At 26.4% G+C, this 17299-nt stretch overlaps 2 long non-coding RNA genes across 2 annotated transcripts in view; one reads left to right on the forward strand and one right to left on the reverse strand.

Moving 5' to 3' along the window:
- The first annotated feature begins 109 nt into the window (after positions 1-109).
- On the forward strand, positions 110-9794 carry LOC126278630 (uncharacterized). The gene is made up of 2 exons (XR_007550738.1): positions 110-361; positions 8839-9794. It is a non-coding gene; the product is annotated as an uncharacterized LOC126278630 (long non-coding RNA).
- LOC126278628 (uncharacterized) overlaps positions 8581-17299 on the reverse strand; it is a 31684-nt gene continuing 22965 nt past the window's right edge. Inside the window, exon 2 of the long non-coding RNA XR_007550736.1 lies at positions 8581-9197. This is a non-coding gene — a long non-coding RNA (uncharacterized LOC126278628). The remainder of the gene's footprint in view (positions 9198-17299) is intronic.

Genomic DNA, 17299 nt, shown 5'->3' on the forward strand with positions numbered 1-17299 from the left:
AAATTCAAAATAAATATAAAGAAATCATAAAGTATCAATACTATTTGTAGAAAAAATCTACATAAATGAATTCTAAATTCAACACATTAATCTGTCAAAATAGTAAATAAATTAATATTAATCAATATAACAAAAAATATTTTAACCATATGGTCCTTTCGTACTAATATGGATTAACAATCTTAGGATAGAAACCGACCTGGCTCACGCCGGTCTGAACTCAGATCATGTAAGAATTTAAAGGTCGAACAGACCTAATCATTGGGCTCCTGCACCCAAAATTTTTCTTAATCCAACATCGAGGTCGCAATCTGCTTTGTCGATATGAGCTCTCAAAAACAATTACGCTGTTATCCCTAAGGTAACTTAATCTTATGATCATAAATTATGGATAAAAATAACAAACATAAATAAATGATATAATAATGAAGAGTTTATCTATTCTTCATGTCACCCCAACAAAACATCATCATTAAATATAGAAAGACAAACAAAAAACTATATAAAAGTAAAATGTCAAGCTCTATAGGGTCTTCTCGTCCTAAAGAAGAATTTAAGCCTTTTGACTCAAAAGTTAAATTCAAAAATTTATTAAGAGACAGTTGATTTCTCGTCAAGCCATTCATTCCAGCCACTAATTAAGAGACTAATGATTATGCTACCTTTGCACGGTCAAAATACCGCGGCTCTTTAAAAATACGCTCAGTGAGCAGGCCAGACCTCAAAATATAAACAAGAGGACATTTTTTTGATAAACAGGCGGAAATCAATTTTGCCTAGTTCCTTATAATAAGTTCACAAGGTAAAAATTTCATACAAATAAATATACTAATTCTATCATTATTACAAAAATTTTAAAATTAAATTAATAATCTTAATAAAAAACCTAAAATATTTATAAAATCAAAATAAAAAATAATGAACTAAAACGTAATCTTAAAGATAGCTGGTTTAAAGCTTACTATTATATTTCTATAAAATAAATTATAGGTTATTAACTTCAAAGCTTATCCCTTAAAGAATAAATAAGTTAATATTTTTACTTAAAAAATTAAATAAAAACAAATAACTTTAAAAAATTAAATTTTTTCTTAAGAAACTAGATATCTTGGGAAACGATTAACATCTCATTTCTATAAATAATTTAATAATAATTATGATACATTAACTATAAATTATTTATAAATCAACCCAAATCGAGACAAGTAAAATAAATACTAAAATTTTGATAAACCCTGATACAAAAGGTACAATAAATAAAATCTACTTAAAAAAATTTAAAATAATATTTCATAAAACACTTACATTACACCAATAAACTATAATTTAAAAAATCAATTCTATAAAATATACTAAGACAAAAATACAATAAAATTATTTATATTAAATAATTAAATAAACAAAAAATAAATATAATAAAATAAATAATCAAGATATCCTGATTTGCACAGAAAAATTTTCAGTGAAATGAAACACTTTACTAAGAAGTTATATCTAGAAACTCTTCCTAGATACACTTTCCAGTACATCTACTATGTTACGACTTATCTCATCTAAATTGAAGCTACTTTAAAATAAAATAGAATAATCAATAATGAGAGCGACGGGCGATGTGTACACATCTCAGAGCCAATATCAGTTAAATTAAATAAATTAAATTACTATCAAATCCACCTTCATTAACAGTATTTCACTATCAAATCCGTTATAAACAAATATCTATTGTAACCCACCTCCTCTTAACTATAAGCTGCACCTTGACCTGAAATATTTTATAATTATAAATCTTGAGAATTATAACTCTAAAAAGATTCTCTGATAACGGAGATATACAAACAAATAAATTAAGTAGAGTAAATCGTGTATTATCAATCATGGGGTAGGTTCCTCTCAATGGAATGAGATACCGCCAAATTCTTTGGGTTTAAAGACCTTAACTAATAGTACCCTGGTAAATATAATTAACATTTAAAATAATAGGGTATCTAATCCTAGTTTATTATTTAAATTTCACAGATTCATAAAAAGGGCCACAAATAAATTTTAACATTTCACCTTACAAATTTATATTTCAACCCTAATAATATAAACAACTGTTTTAACCAATAATATTCACTTGTATCAATCGTATAACCGCGGCTGCTGGCACGAATTATGCCGATACTAAATCAATTGCTAAATCCAAAATCACTTGATAATTAAAACAAATTACTGCAAAAAGAACATTTAGTCTAACAAAACTTACATATAATACAAAGAAAAAGTGAATAAACAAGCAAGAATAAAACTTTTAAAATTAAAAAATAAGAAAATTTTAAATCTATTAATTCAGGAAAAAATAAAAGATTCAAATATTTAAAGAAAAAAAAGAAAAAAACCACAAACATTAACAAAAAAAAAAGAAACGCCCCTATGTATGACCACAACAACTTCTCTATTATATATAATTAAAGATTAATATGGAACATGTATAGCAATAAATGTATTATATTCTTTCTTATTTAATCTTTCTTTTCACTAATAAATAAAGAAAGATTAAATAATATAATAAATATATTTTATACAATTATGTAATTTAATATAATATGTTATTAATATGAATTCTTTTTTTATATTAAGTTAACTTTCATATATATTAGTTAAATAATCTAATTATAGATAATTTACATAATTATATTATTATAATTAATATAATTATTTATATTAATTATAATATTTTATATTTAAATTAATAATTTTATTTATTATATCCAATTATAATAATATTAAATATTAAATTACATATTATTATATATATTATATTATAATAACCTATTTTAAGCTAAAAACATAAGTAGCTATAATCCTAGGTAAATAATTGCATTAAAATAATCAATTTATAATGGTAAGATGAACTTATAATACTTTAATTTCAATTAAATGTAATATATTAATATAAATTATTTATTATATATATATATATATAAAAAATAAAATGAGCAGGATAAATTAATCCTAATTAAACAAAATAATACATAAAAGAATTTAAAAAAAAACTTTCGATTTATATATTAAATAAATGATGTGCCTGATTAAAGGGTTACCTTGATAGGGTAAATAAAGTAAATAAAATTACCTTCATTAAAATTACATAAGATAGAATTAAACTACCTCCTTTAGTATCAAAAACTAACATGAATCATACACCTTAATGTAAAAAGGTAAGCTAAACAAGCTAATTGGTTCATACCCCATTTATAGAGGTATCAATCCTCTCCTTTTTAATGACCAACAACTCTACAAAACTTCTCTTCCTATCAACATTAATGATAGGAACGATCCTGTCCATTTCATCAAATTCCTGATTTGGGGTTTGAATAGGACTTGAGATCAACTTACTTTCATTTATTCCGCTCCTAACAAGAAATAAAAATATAATAATAAATGAATCATCAATTAAATATTTTATTGTCCAAGCAATAGCATCGACAATATTATTATTTTCAATTTTGCTGATTCAAATAAAATATCCCATGGGATGGGAAACAGAATTTATCCCATCAATAATAATTAGATCTAGACTATTATTAAAGATTGGAGCTGCACCTTTCCATTTCTGATTTCCAGAAGTTATAGGAGCATCAAGATGAAATAATTGTTTAACATTAATAACATGACAAAAAATCGCCCCAATAATGGTCTTATCTTATTGTATTCAATTAAGAACTTTTATTTGAACAATTATTATCTTAAGAATTATTATTGGGGCAATAGGAGGTTTAAATCAAACATCCTTACGACAACTTTTAGCATATTCATCAATCAGACATCTAGGTTGAATAATTAGATCATTAACAGTCAGAGAAAACATCTGAGAACTATACTTCATTATTTACTCACTATTAAGATTAATTATAGTTTTATTATTTAAGCAAATAAATTTATTTTTCATAAATCAAATTTATTCAGCCAGAAATATAAAAACCGAAATTAAATTCATAATATTCTTATCTTTATTATCTTTAGGTGGACTACCACCATTCCTTGGATTCTTACCAAAATGAATTGTAATACAATCATTAATAGAAAACAATATAACAACTATTATAACTATTATAGTTGTATTAACTACAATTACACTCTACTACTATATACGTATTAGATTCTCAGCTCTAATTATATCATACACAGAAAATTCGTGATCTATAAAGATAAAGTCCCAAAAATCAAGAATCATTCTTCCTATAACAGTAATAATTTCAACAATAGGATTGATTTCAACATCAACCTTAATTTCATTATACTAAGGACTTTAGACGTAGAATTTGACACTTATATAACACCAGAACAAGACCTAGAAAATGATGGATTCCGACTACTAGATGTAGATAACCGAACAATCCTACCAATAAATACAGAAGTACGAGTATTAACAAGAGCATCAGATGTTCTACACTCATGAGCAATTCCTGCATTAGGGGTTAAAATTGATGCAACGCCAGGTCGGTTAAATCAAGGAACATTCACAATAAATCGACCTGGATTATTCTTTGGACAATGCTCAGAAATCTGTGGAGCAAACCACAGATTTATACCAATTGTAATTGAAAGAACTTCAGTAAATTTATTTATTAAGTGATTATCTAAGATAATTTAAGGAGTTAGTTAAAATAAATAACATTAGAGTGTCAATCTAAAGTAACTAAAAAAAATTAGTACACCTTGAAATTCATCAGATGACTGAAAGTAAGTAATGGTCTCTTAAACCAAATAATAGTAAATTAACGACTACTTCTGATGGGGAAATTATATCCAAATCCCTCAAATATCCCCTCTTATATGATTCTCACTATTCATTATATTTTCAGCTACATTAATCTTGTTTAATCAAATAAACTTCTTCTCATTTAAACCTAACCTTATTAAAAGAGCAGAAAAAGGAACAATTGAAATAAAAAACTTAAATTGAAAATGATAACAAATCTATTCTCAACATTTGACCCATCAACTAACAACTTTAATTTATCATTAAATTGAACTAGAACATTTCTAGGACTATTATTAATCCCATCACTATTTTGACTTACACCATCACGAATTGACATTATCTGAAATAAACTAAATTTAACCTTACATAATGAATTTAAAACACTTCTTGGACCAAAATCATTTAATGGAACAACATTCATTTTCATCTCAATTTTTATTATAATATTATTTAACAATTTCATAGGATTATTCCCTTATATTTTTACTAGAACAAGACATTTAGCATTAACATTTGCAATTGCCCTACCTATATGGCTAAGATTTATATTATTTGGATGAATTAACCATACTAATCATATATTTACACACCTTGTACCACAAGGTACACCGCCTGCATTAATATCATTTATAGTACTAATTGAAACAATTAGTAATGTTATTCGACCAGGTACATTAGCAGTACGGTTGGCAGCAAATATAATTGCAGGACACTTATTATTAACCTTATTAGGAAACACAGGACCATCTATAGCAATAAACTTAATCTCATTACTAATTATTGGACAAATACTTCTATTAATTCTAGAATCAGCAGTAGCAATAATTCAAGCCTATGTTTTCTCAATTCTAAGAACTCTATATTCTAGAGAAGTATATTAAACCTATGTTAACAACTCACTCAAACCACCCATTCCACTTAGTAGACTATAGACCTTGACCATTAACAGGAGCAATTGGAGCAATAGTCCTAGTATCAGGACTAGCAAAATGATTCCACCTATTTAATATTAACTTATTCATAATTGGATTTGGAATTACCCTACTAACTATAATTCAATGATGACGAGATGTAGTACGAGAAGGAACATATCAAGGATTACATACAGGATTTGTATCAATTGGATTACGATGAGGAATAATTTTCTTTATTGCATCAGAGGTATTATTTTTCGTTTCTTTTTTTTGAGCATTCTTTAGAAGAAGATTAGCACCAACAATTGAACTAGGAATACTATGACCTCCAATAGGAATTCAACCCTTTAACCCTATACAAATTCCATTACTTAATACAGCTATTCTTTTAGCATCAGGAGTAACAGTAACATGAGCACATCATAGTTTAATGGAATCTAATCATACTCAAGCACTACAAGGATTATTCTTCACAGTGTTATTAGGACTATACTTTACAATACTTCAAGCATATGAATATTGAGAAGCACCTTTTACCATTGCAGATGCAGTTTATGGATCAACATTCTTTGTTGCAACAGGATTCCATGGTTTACACGTAATTATTGGAACAATCTTTTTATCAACATGTCTACTTCGACACTCAATAAATCAATTTTCACCAAGACATCACTTTGGATTTGAAGCAGCAGCATGATACTGACACTTCGTAGACGTAGTATGATTATTCTTATATATCTCTATTAATTGATGAGGTAGATAATTGTTTTTCTAGTATAAATAGTACATTTGACTTCCAATCAGAAAGCTTGATATAAATCAAGAAAAACAATTCTAATTCTATCAACAAGAGTTTTCATTAGATTTATTATTCCAATAATTGTTATAATCCTGGCAACAACACTATCAAAAAAATTAATTAATGATCGAGAAAAAAGATCACCATTTGAATGTGGGTTTGATCCAAAAAGATCAGCACGAATACCATTCTCAATACGATTCTTCCTAATCGCAGTAATCTTTTTAATTTTTGATGTAGAAATTGCACTAATTCTACCAATTGTAATTATTTTTAAAACTTCAGACATTATAATCTGAACAGTATCAACAATATTTTTTATTCTAGTTCTATTAGGAGGACTATACCATGAATGAAACCAAGGAGCATTACAATGAGCAGAATAAAGGGTTGTAGTTAAATATAACATTTGGGTTTCATTCAAAAAGTATTGATATTATCAATCAATTTAAATAGAATAAGAAGCGAAATATTGCAGTCAGTTTCGACCTGGAAGATTGGTATGTTCTACCCTTATTCTTATTAATTGAAGCCAAAAAGAGGCATATTACTGTTAATAATATAATTGAACTATAATAGTTCCAATTAAGGAAATGTAAAGCCAATATGAAAGCTACTAACTTTTTATATTAGCGGTTAAACTCCGTTAACATTTCTAAAATTTATATAGTTTAAATAAAACATTACATTTTCACTGTAAAAATAATATATCTATATTTATAAATACTTAAAAGTAAAAATACTTCCTTAACATCTTCAGTGTCACGCTCTAATTATAAGCTATTTAAGTTAACGAAAAACAATATTACCAAAATAAATATTCAAAAAATAAAAGTTAAAAGATAAATCTTGAAATTAGAATCATATCAACCTTGAATATAACCAATTAAATAAATAAATAATCTATATAAACCTTGACCACCAAGTAATTCACCTCAACCATAATCAAATGACTTAGATGAATAATAACCTATTTTTAAAGGAATATATCTAATAAACTTAGTTGAAAGAAAAGGTATAAATCATATAGAACCAGCAAATCTAACAAAAGAAAGTATACTTAAAGAAAATAAATTATGAGAAAAATCAAAATTAGAAATAAGATAACCTAAATAAGCACCTAAAATAACAAGTGTAATAGTTAAAAACTTTAAATAATAAGGTAAAGCAATCACATGAGGAATAGGAAAAATTAATCAAGATAAAAGACTACCACCAAAAACAGCAACAAACATTAGACCAATTATTCCAAATGAAAAATAATAACCCTTATCATCAAAAGAAAATCTAGAATAAAAATTGTTATCACCAGATATTGAATAATAAAACAAACGAAAAGAATAGGAAGCAGTTAAACCAGTAGAAAAAAAAATAAAGAAAAAAAATTAAACAATTAATTCATCTTAAACAAACCATCTCAAGAATTAAATCCTTTGAATAAAATCCCGCTAAAAAAGGTATTCCACACAAAGATAAACTAGAAACATTAAAACAAACTGAAGTTAAAAGTATGAAATTAACAATTGATCCTATAAAACGAATATCCTGAGAATCCTTCAAATTATGAATTATTGAACCTGCACATATAAATAATAATGCCTTAAATAAAGCATGAGCCAATAAATGAAAAAATGCAAGCTTTGGATAACCTATAGCCAAAATTCTTATTATTAAACCAAGTTGTCTTTAATTATATTGTACCTAATCAAGTACAACATAAAAAAATAAAAATCCATAAGAAAAAGAACACATATAAGTTAAATAAGGAAAAATTACTCAAACGGCTAAAGAAATCATTAAATTAAAAACAGGGGAAAAATAATAAATTAGGTAATTAGATATAATAGGAATTGGCTGCTCCTTACAAATTAACTTAATAGCATCTCTAAATGGCTGAGGAATTCCAACAAAACCTACCTTATTTGGACCCTTTCGAATCTGAATATAACCTAAAACCTTACGCTCTAATAAAGTTAAAAAGGCAACACTAATTAAAACACAAATAACCAATAAAAGAAAATTCAAAATAAATATAAAGAAATCATAAAGTATCAATACTATTTGTAGAAAAAATCTACATAAATGAATTCTAAATTCAACACATTAATCTGTCAAAATAGTAAATAAATTAATATTAATGAATATAACAAAAAATATTTTAACCATATGGTCCTTTCGTACTAATATGGATTAACAATCTTAGGATAGAAACCGACCTGGCTCACGCCGGTCTGAACTCAGATCATGTAAGAATTTAAAGGTCGAACAGACCTAATCATTGGGCTCCTGCACCCAAAATTTTTCTTAATCCAACATCGAGGTCGCAATCTGCTTTGTCGATATAAGCTCTCAAAAACAATTACGCTGTTATCCCTAAGGTAACTTAATCTTATGATCATAAATTATGGATCAAAATAACAAACATAAATAAATGATATAATAATGAAGAGTTTATCTATTCTTCATGTCACCCCAACAAAACATCATCATTAAATATAGAAAGACAAACAAAAAACTATATAAAAGTAAAATGTCAAGCTCTATAGGGTCTTCTCGTCCTAAAGAAGAATTTAAGCCTTTTGACTCAAAAGTTAAATTCAAAAATTTATTAAGAGACAGTTGATTTCTCGTCAAGCCATTCATTCCAGCCACTAATTAAGAGACTAATGATTATGCTACCTTTGCACGGTCAAAATACCGCGGCTCTTTAAAAATACGCTCAGTGAGCAGGCCAGACCTCAATATATAAACAAGAGGACATGTTTTTGATAAACAGGCGGAAATCAATTTTGCCTAGTTCCTTATAATAAGTTCACAAGGTAAAAATTTCATACAAATAAATATACTAATTCTATCATTATTACAAAAATTTTAAAATTAAATTAATAATCTTAATAAAAAACCTAAAATATTTATAAAATCAAAATAAAAAATAATGAACTAAAACGTAATCTTAAAGATAGCTGGTTAAAAGCTTACTATTATATTTCTATAAAATAAATTATAGGTTATTAACTTCAAAGCTTATCCCTTAAAGAATAAATAAGTTAATATTTTTACTTAAAAAATTAAATAAAAACAAATAACTTTAAAAAATTAAATTTTTTCTTAAGAAATTAGATATCTTGGGAAACGATTAACATCTCATTTCTATAAATAATTTAATAATAATTATGATAAATTAACTATAAATTATTTATAAATCAACCCAAATCGAGACAAGTAAAATAAATACTAAAATTTTGATAAACCCTGATACAAAAGGTACAATAAATAAAATCTACTTAAAAAAATTTAAAATAATATTTCATAAAACACTTACATTACCAATAAACTATAATTTAAAAAATCTATTCTATAAAATATACTAAGACAAAAATACAATAAAATTATTTATATTAAATAATTAAATAAACAAAAAATAAATATAATAAAATAAATAATCAAGATCACTTGATAATTAAATCAAATTACTGCAAAAAGAACATTTAGTCTAACAAAACTTACATATAATACAAAGAAAAAGTGAATAAACAAGCAAGAATAAAACTTTTAAAAATAAAAGATAAGAAAATTTTAAATCTATTAATTCAGGAAAAAATAAAAGCTTCAAATATTTAAAGAAAAAAAAGAAAAAAAAACAAACATTAACAAAAAAACAAGAAACGCCCCTATGTATGACCACAACAACTTCCCTATTATATATAATTAAAGATTAATATGGAACATGTATAGCAATAAATGTATTATATTCTTTCTTATTTAATCTTTCTTTTCACTAATAAATAAAGAAAGATTAAATAATATAATAAATATATTTTATATAATTATTTAATTTAATATAATATGTTATTACTATGAATTCTTTTTTATATATTAAGTTAACTTTCATATATATTAGTTAAATAATCTAATTATAGATAATTTACATAATTATATTATTATAATTAATATAATTATTTATATTAATTATAATATTTTATATTTAAATTAATAATTTTATTTATTATATCCAATTATAATAATATTAAATATTAAATTACATATTATTATATATATTATATTATAATAACCTATTTTAAGCTAAAAACATAAGTAGCTATAATCCTAGGTAAATAATTGCATTAAAATAATCAATTGATAATGGTAAGATGAACTTATAATACTTTAATTTCAATTAAATGTAATATTTTAATATAAATTATTTATTATATATATATATATATATATATATAAAAATAAAATGAGCAGGATAAATTAATCCTAATTAAACAAAATAATACATAAAAGAATTTCAAAAAAAAACTTTCGATTTATATATTAAATAAATGAAGTGCCAGATTAAAGGGTTACCTTGATTGGGTAAATAAAGTAAATAAAATTACCTTCATTAAAATTACATAAGATAGAATTAAACTACCTCCTTTAGTATCAAAAACTAACGTGCATCATACACCTTAATGTAAAAAGGTAAGCTAAACAAGCTAATGGGTTCATACCCCATTTATAGAGGTATCAATCCTCTCCTTTTTAATGACCAACAACTCTACAAAACTTCTCTTCCTATCAACATTAATGATAGGAACGATCCTGTCCATTTCATCAAATTCCTGATTTGGGGTTTGAATAGGACTTGAGATCAACTTACTTTCATTTATTCCGCTCCTAACAAGAAATAAAAATATAATAATAAATGAATCATCAATTAAATATTTTATTGTCCAAGCAATAGCATCGACAATATTATTATTTTCAATTTTGCTGATTCAAATAAAATATCCCATGGGATGGGAAACAGAATTTATCCTATCAATAATAATTAGATCTAGACTATTATTAAAGATTGGAGCTGCACCTTTCCATTTCTGATTTCCTGAAGTTATAGGAGCATCAAGATGAAATAATTGTTAAACATTAATAACATGACAAAAAATCGCCCCAATAATGGTCTTATCTTATTGTATTCAATTAAGAACTTTTATTTGAACAATTATTATCTTAAGAATTATTATTGGGGCAATAGGAGGTTTAAATCAAACATCCTTACGACAACTTTTAGCATATTCATCAATCAGACATCTAGGTTGAATAATTAGATCATTAACAGTCAGAGAAAACATCTGAGAACTATACTTCATTATTTACTCACTATTAAGATTAATTATAGTTTTATTATTTAAGCAAATAAATTTATTTTTCATAAATCAAATTTATTCAGCCAGAAATATAAAAACCGAAATTAAATTCATAATATTCTTATCTTTATTATCTTTAGGTGGACTACCACCATTCCTTGGATTCTTACCAAAATGAATTGTAATACAATCATTAATAGAAAACAATATAACAACTATTATAACTATTATAGTTGTATTAACTACAATTACACTCTACTACTATATACGTATTAGATTCTCAGCTCTAATTATATCATACACAGAAAATTCGTGATCTATAAAGATAAAGTCCCAAAAATCAAGAATCATTCTTCCTATAACAGTAATAATTTCAACAATAGGATTGATTTCAACATCAACCTTAATTTCATTATACTAAGGACTTAAGTTAATCAAACTAATAACCTTCAAAGTTATAATTAAAAGAATAATCTTTTAGGCCTTAGTAAAATTTTACACCTCTAGAATTGCAGTCTAGAATCATAATTGAATATAAGACCTAAATATGATAAGAGAGAAAACATCTCATAAGTAGATTTACAGTCTACCACCTAAAATTCAGCCATCTTACCGCAAAAATGATTATTCTCAACAAACCATAAGGACATTGGTACTTTATACTTCATATTTGGAGCATGAGCAGGAATAGTAGGAACATCAATAAGAATACTTATTCGTGCTGAACTTGGCCAACCCGGATCTCTAATTGGGGATGACCAGATTTATAATGTTATTATTACAGCTCACGCATTCGTAATAATTTTCTTTATAGTAATACCTATTATAATTGGTGGATTTGGTAATTGACTTGTTCCACTAATAATTGGTGCACCAGATATAGCATTTCCACGAATAAATAATATAAGTTTTTGATTACTACCACCTTCACTAACCCTTCTTCTTACATCTTCTATAGTAGATAATGGTGCTGGTACAGGATGAACAGTTTACCCTCCTCTAGCAGGAGCTATTGCACACGGGGGTGCATCTGTAGATCTAGCTATTTTTTCACTGCACTTAGCAGGTGTATCATCTATTCTTGGTGCAGTGAATTTCATTACAACAGCAATTAATATACGATCAGAAAGTATAACTTTAGATCAAACACCTTTATTTGTATGATCTGTAGCTATTACAGCATTACTTCTCCTTCTTTCACTTCCAGTTTTAGCAGGAGCTATTACTATATTATTAACAGATCGAAATTTAAATACATCATTCTTTGACCCTGCAGGAGGGGGTGACCCAATTCTATATCAACATCTATTTTGATTCTTTGGACACCCAGAAGTTTATATTTTAATTCTACCGGGGTTCGGAATTATTTCACATATTGTATGTCAAGAAAGAGGAAAAATTGAATCATTTGGAACATTAGGTATAATTTATGCTATACTATCAATTGGACTAATAGGATTTATTGTATGAGCACATCATATATTTACAGTAGGAATGGATGTTGACACACGAGCATATTTTACATCAGCAACAATAATTATTGCTGTACCTACAGGAATTAAGGTATTTAGATGATTAGCTACATTATATGGAACTAAATTCAAGTTCAATCCACCATTATTATGAGCTCTAGGATTTATTTTCCTATTTACAATTGGTGGATTAACAGGATTAGTATTAGCAAATTCATCACTTGATATTGTATTACATGATACATATTATGTAGTAGTCCACTTTCATTATGTATTATCTATAGGAGCAGTATTTGCAATTATAGGAGGTGTCATTCAATGATATCCACTATTTACAGGATTAACTATAAATAATACATGATTAAGAATCCAATTTACAATTATATTCATTGGAGTAAATTTAACATTCTTTCCTCAATACTTCCTAGGATTAGCAGGAATACCTCGACAATACTCTGACTACCCAGACGCATATACATCATGAAACGTAGTATCAAGAATTGGGTCTACAATTTCTATTGTAGGAATAATTATATTCATTGTAATTATATGAGAAAGAATGATTACAAACTGAGCAATTATATTTAGAGCTAACATAAGAAGATCAACAGAATGACTACAAAATAACCCTCCTGCAGAACATAGTTACTCAGAATTACCATTAATCTCTAGATTCTAATATGGCAGATTAGTGCAGTAGATTTAAGCTCTACAAATAAAGGTTTGACCTTTTATTAGAAAATATTTATTAATGGCAACATGATCAAATTTATCTCTTCAAGATGGAGCATCACCATTAATGGAGCAATTATCATTCTTTCATGATCATACTATGGTCGTATTATTATTAATTACAGTAATTGTAGGTTATGCCCTAAGTTATATATTATTTATTGCCTATACTAACCGTAATATACTTCATGGACATTTAATTGAAACAATCTGAACAGCTTTACCAGCAATTACATTAATTTTTATTGCCCTTCCATCATTACGACTATTATATTTACTTGATGATTCAGTAGATGCAATAATTACAATTAAAACCATTGGACGACAATGATATTGAAGATATGAATATTCAGACTTCATAGACGTAGAATTTGACACTTATATAACACCAGAACAAGACCTAGAAAATGATGGATTCCGACTACTAGATGTAGATAACCGAACAATCCTACCAATAAATACAGAAGTACGAGTATTAACAAGAGCATCAGATGTTCTACACTCATGAGCAGTTCCTGCATTAGGGGTTAAAATTGATGCAACGCCAGGTCGGTTAAATCAAGGAACATTCACAATAAATCGACCTGGATTATTCTTTGGACAATGCTCAGAAATCTGTGGAGCAAACCACAGATTTATACCAATTGTAATTGAAAGAACTTCAGTAAATTTATTTATTAAGTGATTATCTAAGATAATTTAAGGAGTTAGTTAAAATAAATAACATTAGAGTGTCAATCTAAAGTAACAAAAAAAATTAGTACACCTTGAAATTCATCAGATGACTGAAAGTAAGTAATGGTCTCTTAAACCAAATAATAGTAAATTAACGACTACTTCTGATGGGGAAATTATATCCAAATCCCTCAAATATCCCCTCTTATATGATTCTCACTATTCATTATATTTTCAGCTACATTAATCTTGTTTAATCAAATAAACTTCTTCTCATTTAAACCTAACCTTATTAAAAGAGCAGAAAAAGGAACAATTGAAATAAAAAACTTAAATTGAAAATGATAACAAATCTATTCTCAACATTTGACCCATCAACTAACATCTTTAATTTATCATTAAATTGAACTAGAACATTTCTAGGACTATTATTAATCCCATCACTATTTTGACTTACACCATCACGAATTAACATTATCTGAAATAAACTAAATTTAACCTTACATAATGAATTTAAAACACTTCTTGGACCAAAATCATTTAATGGAACAACATTCATTTTCATCTCAATTTCTATTATAATATTATTTAACAATTTCATAGGATTATTCCCTTATATTTTTACTAGAACAAGACATTTAGCATTAACATTTGCAATTGCCCTACCTATATGGCTAAGATTTATATTATTTGGATGAATTAACCATACTAATCATATATTTACACACCTTGTACCACAAGGTACACCGCCTGCATTAATATCATTTATAGTACTAATTGAAACAATTAGTAATGTTATTCGACCAGGTACATTAGCAGTACGGTTGGCAGCAAATATAATTGCAGGACACTTATTATTAACCTTATTAGGAAACACAGGACCATCTATAGCAATAAACTTAATCTCATTACTAATTATTGGACAAATACTTCTATTAATTCTAGAATCAGCAGTAGCAATAATTCAAGCCTATGTTTTCTCAATTCTAAGAACTCTATATTCTAGAGAAGTATATTAAACCTATGTTAACAACTCACTCAAACCACCCATTCCACTTAGTAGACTATAGACCTTGACCATTAACAGGAGCAATTGGAGCAATAGTCCTAGTATCAGGACTAGCAAAATGATTCCACCTATTTAATATTAACTTATTCATAATTGGATTTGGAATTACCCTACTAACTATAATTCAATGATGACGAGATGTAGTACGAGAAGGAACATATCAAGGATTACATACAGGATTTGTATCAATCGTATTACGATGAGGAATAATTTTATTTATTGCATCAGAGGTATTATTTTTCGTTTCTTTTTTTTGAGCATTCTTTAGAAGAAGATTAGCACCAACAATTGAACTAGGAATACTATGACCTCCAATAGGAATTCAACCCTTTAACCCTATACAAATTCCATTACTTAATACAGCTATTCTTTTAGCATCAGGAGTAACAGTAACATGAGCACATCATAGTTTAATGGAATCTAATCATACTCAAGCACTACAAGGATTATTCTTCACAGTGTTATTAGGACTATACTTTACAATACTTCAAGCATATGAATATTGAGAAGCACCTTTTACCATTGCAGATGCAGTTTATGGATCAACATTCTTTGTTGCAACAGGATTCCATGGTTTACACGTAATTATTGGAACAATCTTTTTATCAACATGTCTACTTCGACACTCAATAAATCAATTTTCACCAAGACATCACTTTGGATTTGAAGCAGCAGCATGATACTGACACTTCGTAGACGTAGTATGATTATTCTTATATATCTCTATTAATTGATGAGGTAGATAATTGTTTTTCTAGTATAAATAGTACATTTGACTTCCAATCAGAAAGCTTGATATAAATCAAGAAAAACAATTCTAATTCTATCAACAAGAGTTTTCATTAGATTTATTATTCCAATAATTGTTATAATCCTGGCAACAACACTATCAAAAAAATTAATTAATGATCGAGAAAAAAGATCACCATTTGAATGTGGGTTTGATCCAAAAAGATCAGCACGAATACCATTCTCAATACGATTCTTCCTAATCGCAGTAATCTTTTTAATTTTTGATGTAGAAATTGCACTAATTCTACCAATTGTAATTATTTTTAAAACTTCAGACATTATAATCTGAACAGTATCAACAATATTTTTTATTCTAGTTCTATTAGGAGGACTATACCATGAATGAAACCAAGGAGCATTACAATGAGCAGAATAAAGGGTTGTAGTTAAATATAACATTTGGGTTGCATTCAAAAAGTATTGATATTATCAATCAACCTTAAATAGAATAAGAAGCGAAATATTGCAGTCAGTTTCGACCTGGAAGATTGGTATGTACTACCCTTATTCTTATTAATTGAAGCCAAAAAGAGGCGTATTACTGTTAATAATATAATTGAACTATAATAGTTCCAATTAAGGAAATGTAAAGCCAATATGAAAGCTGCTAACTTTTTATATTAGCGGTTAAACTCCGTTAACATTTCTAGAATTTATATAGTTTAAATAAAACATTACATTTTCACTGTAAAAATAATATATCTATATTTATAAATACTTAAAAGTAAAAATACTTCCTTAACATCTTCAGTGTCACGCTCTAATTATAAGCTATTTAAGTAAACGAAAAACAATATTACCAAAATAAATATTCAAAAAATAAAAGTTAAAAGATAAATCTTGAAATTAGAATCATATCAACCTTGAATATAACCAATTAAATAAATAAATAATCTATATAAACCTTGACCACCAAGTAATTCACCTCAACCATAATCAAATGACTTAGATGAATAATAACCTA

This window comes from Schistocerca gregaria, chromosome 6 (genome assembly GCF_023897955.1).
Source record: "Schistocerca gregaria isolate iqSchGreg1 chromosome 6, iqSchGreg1.2, whole genome shotgun sequence".
NCBI lineage: Eukaryota > Metazoa > Arthropoda > Insecta > Orthoptera > Acrididae > Schistocerca > Schistocerca gregaria.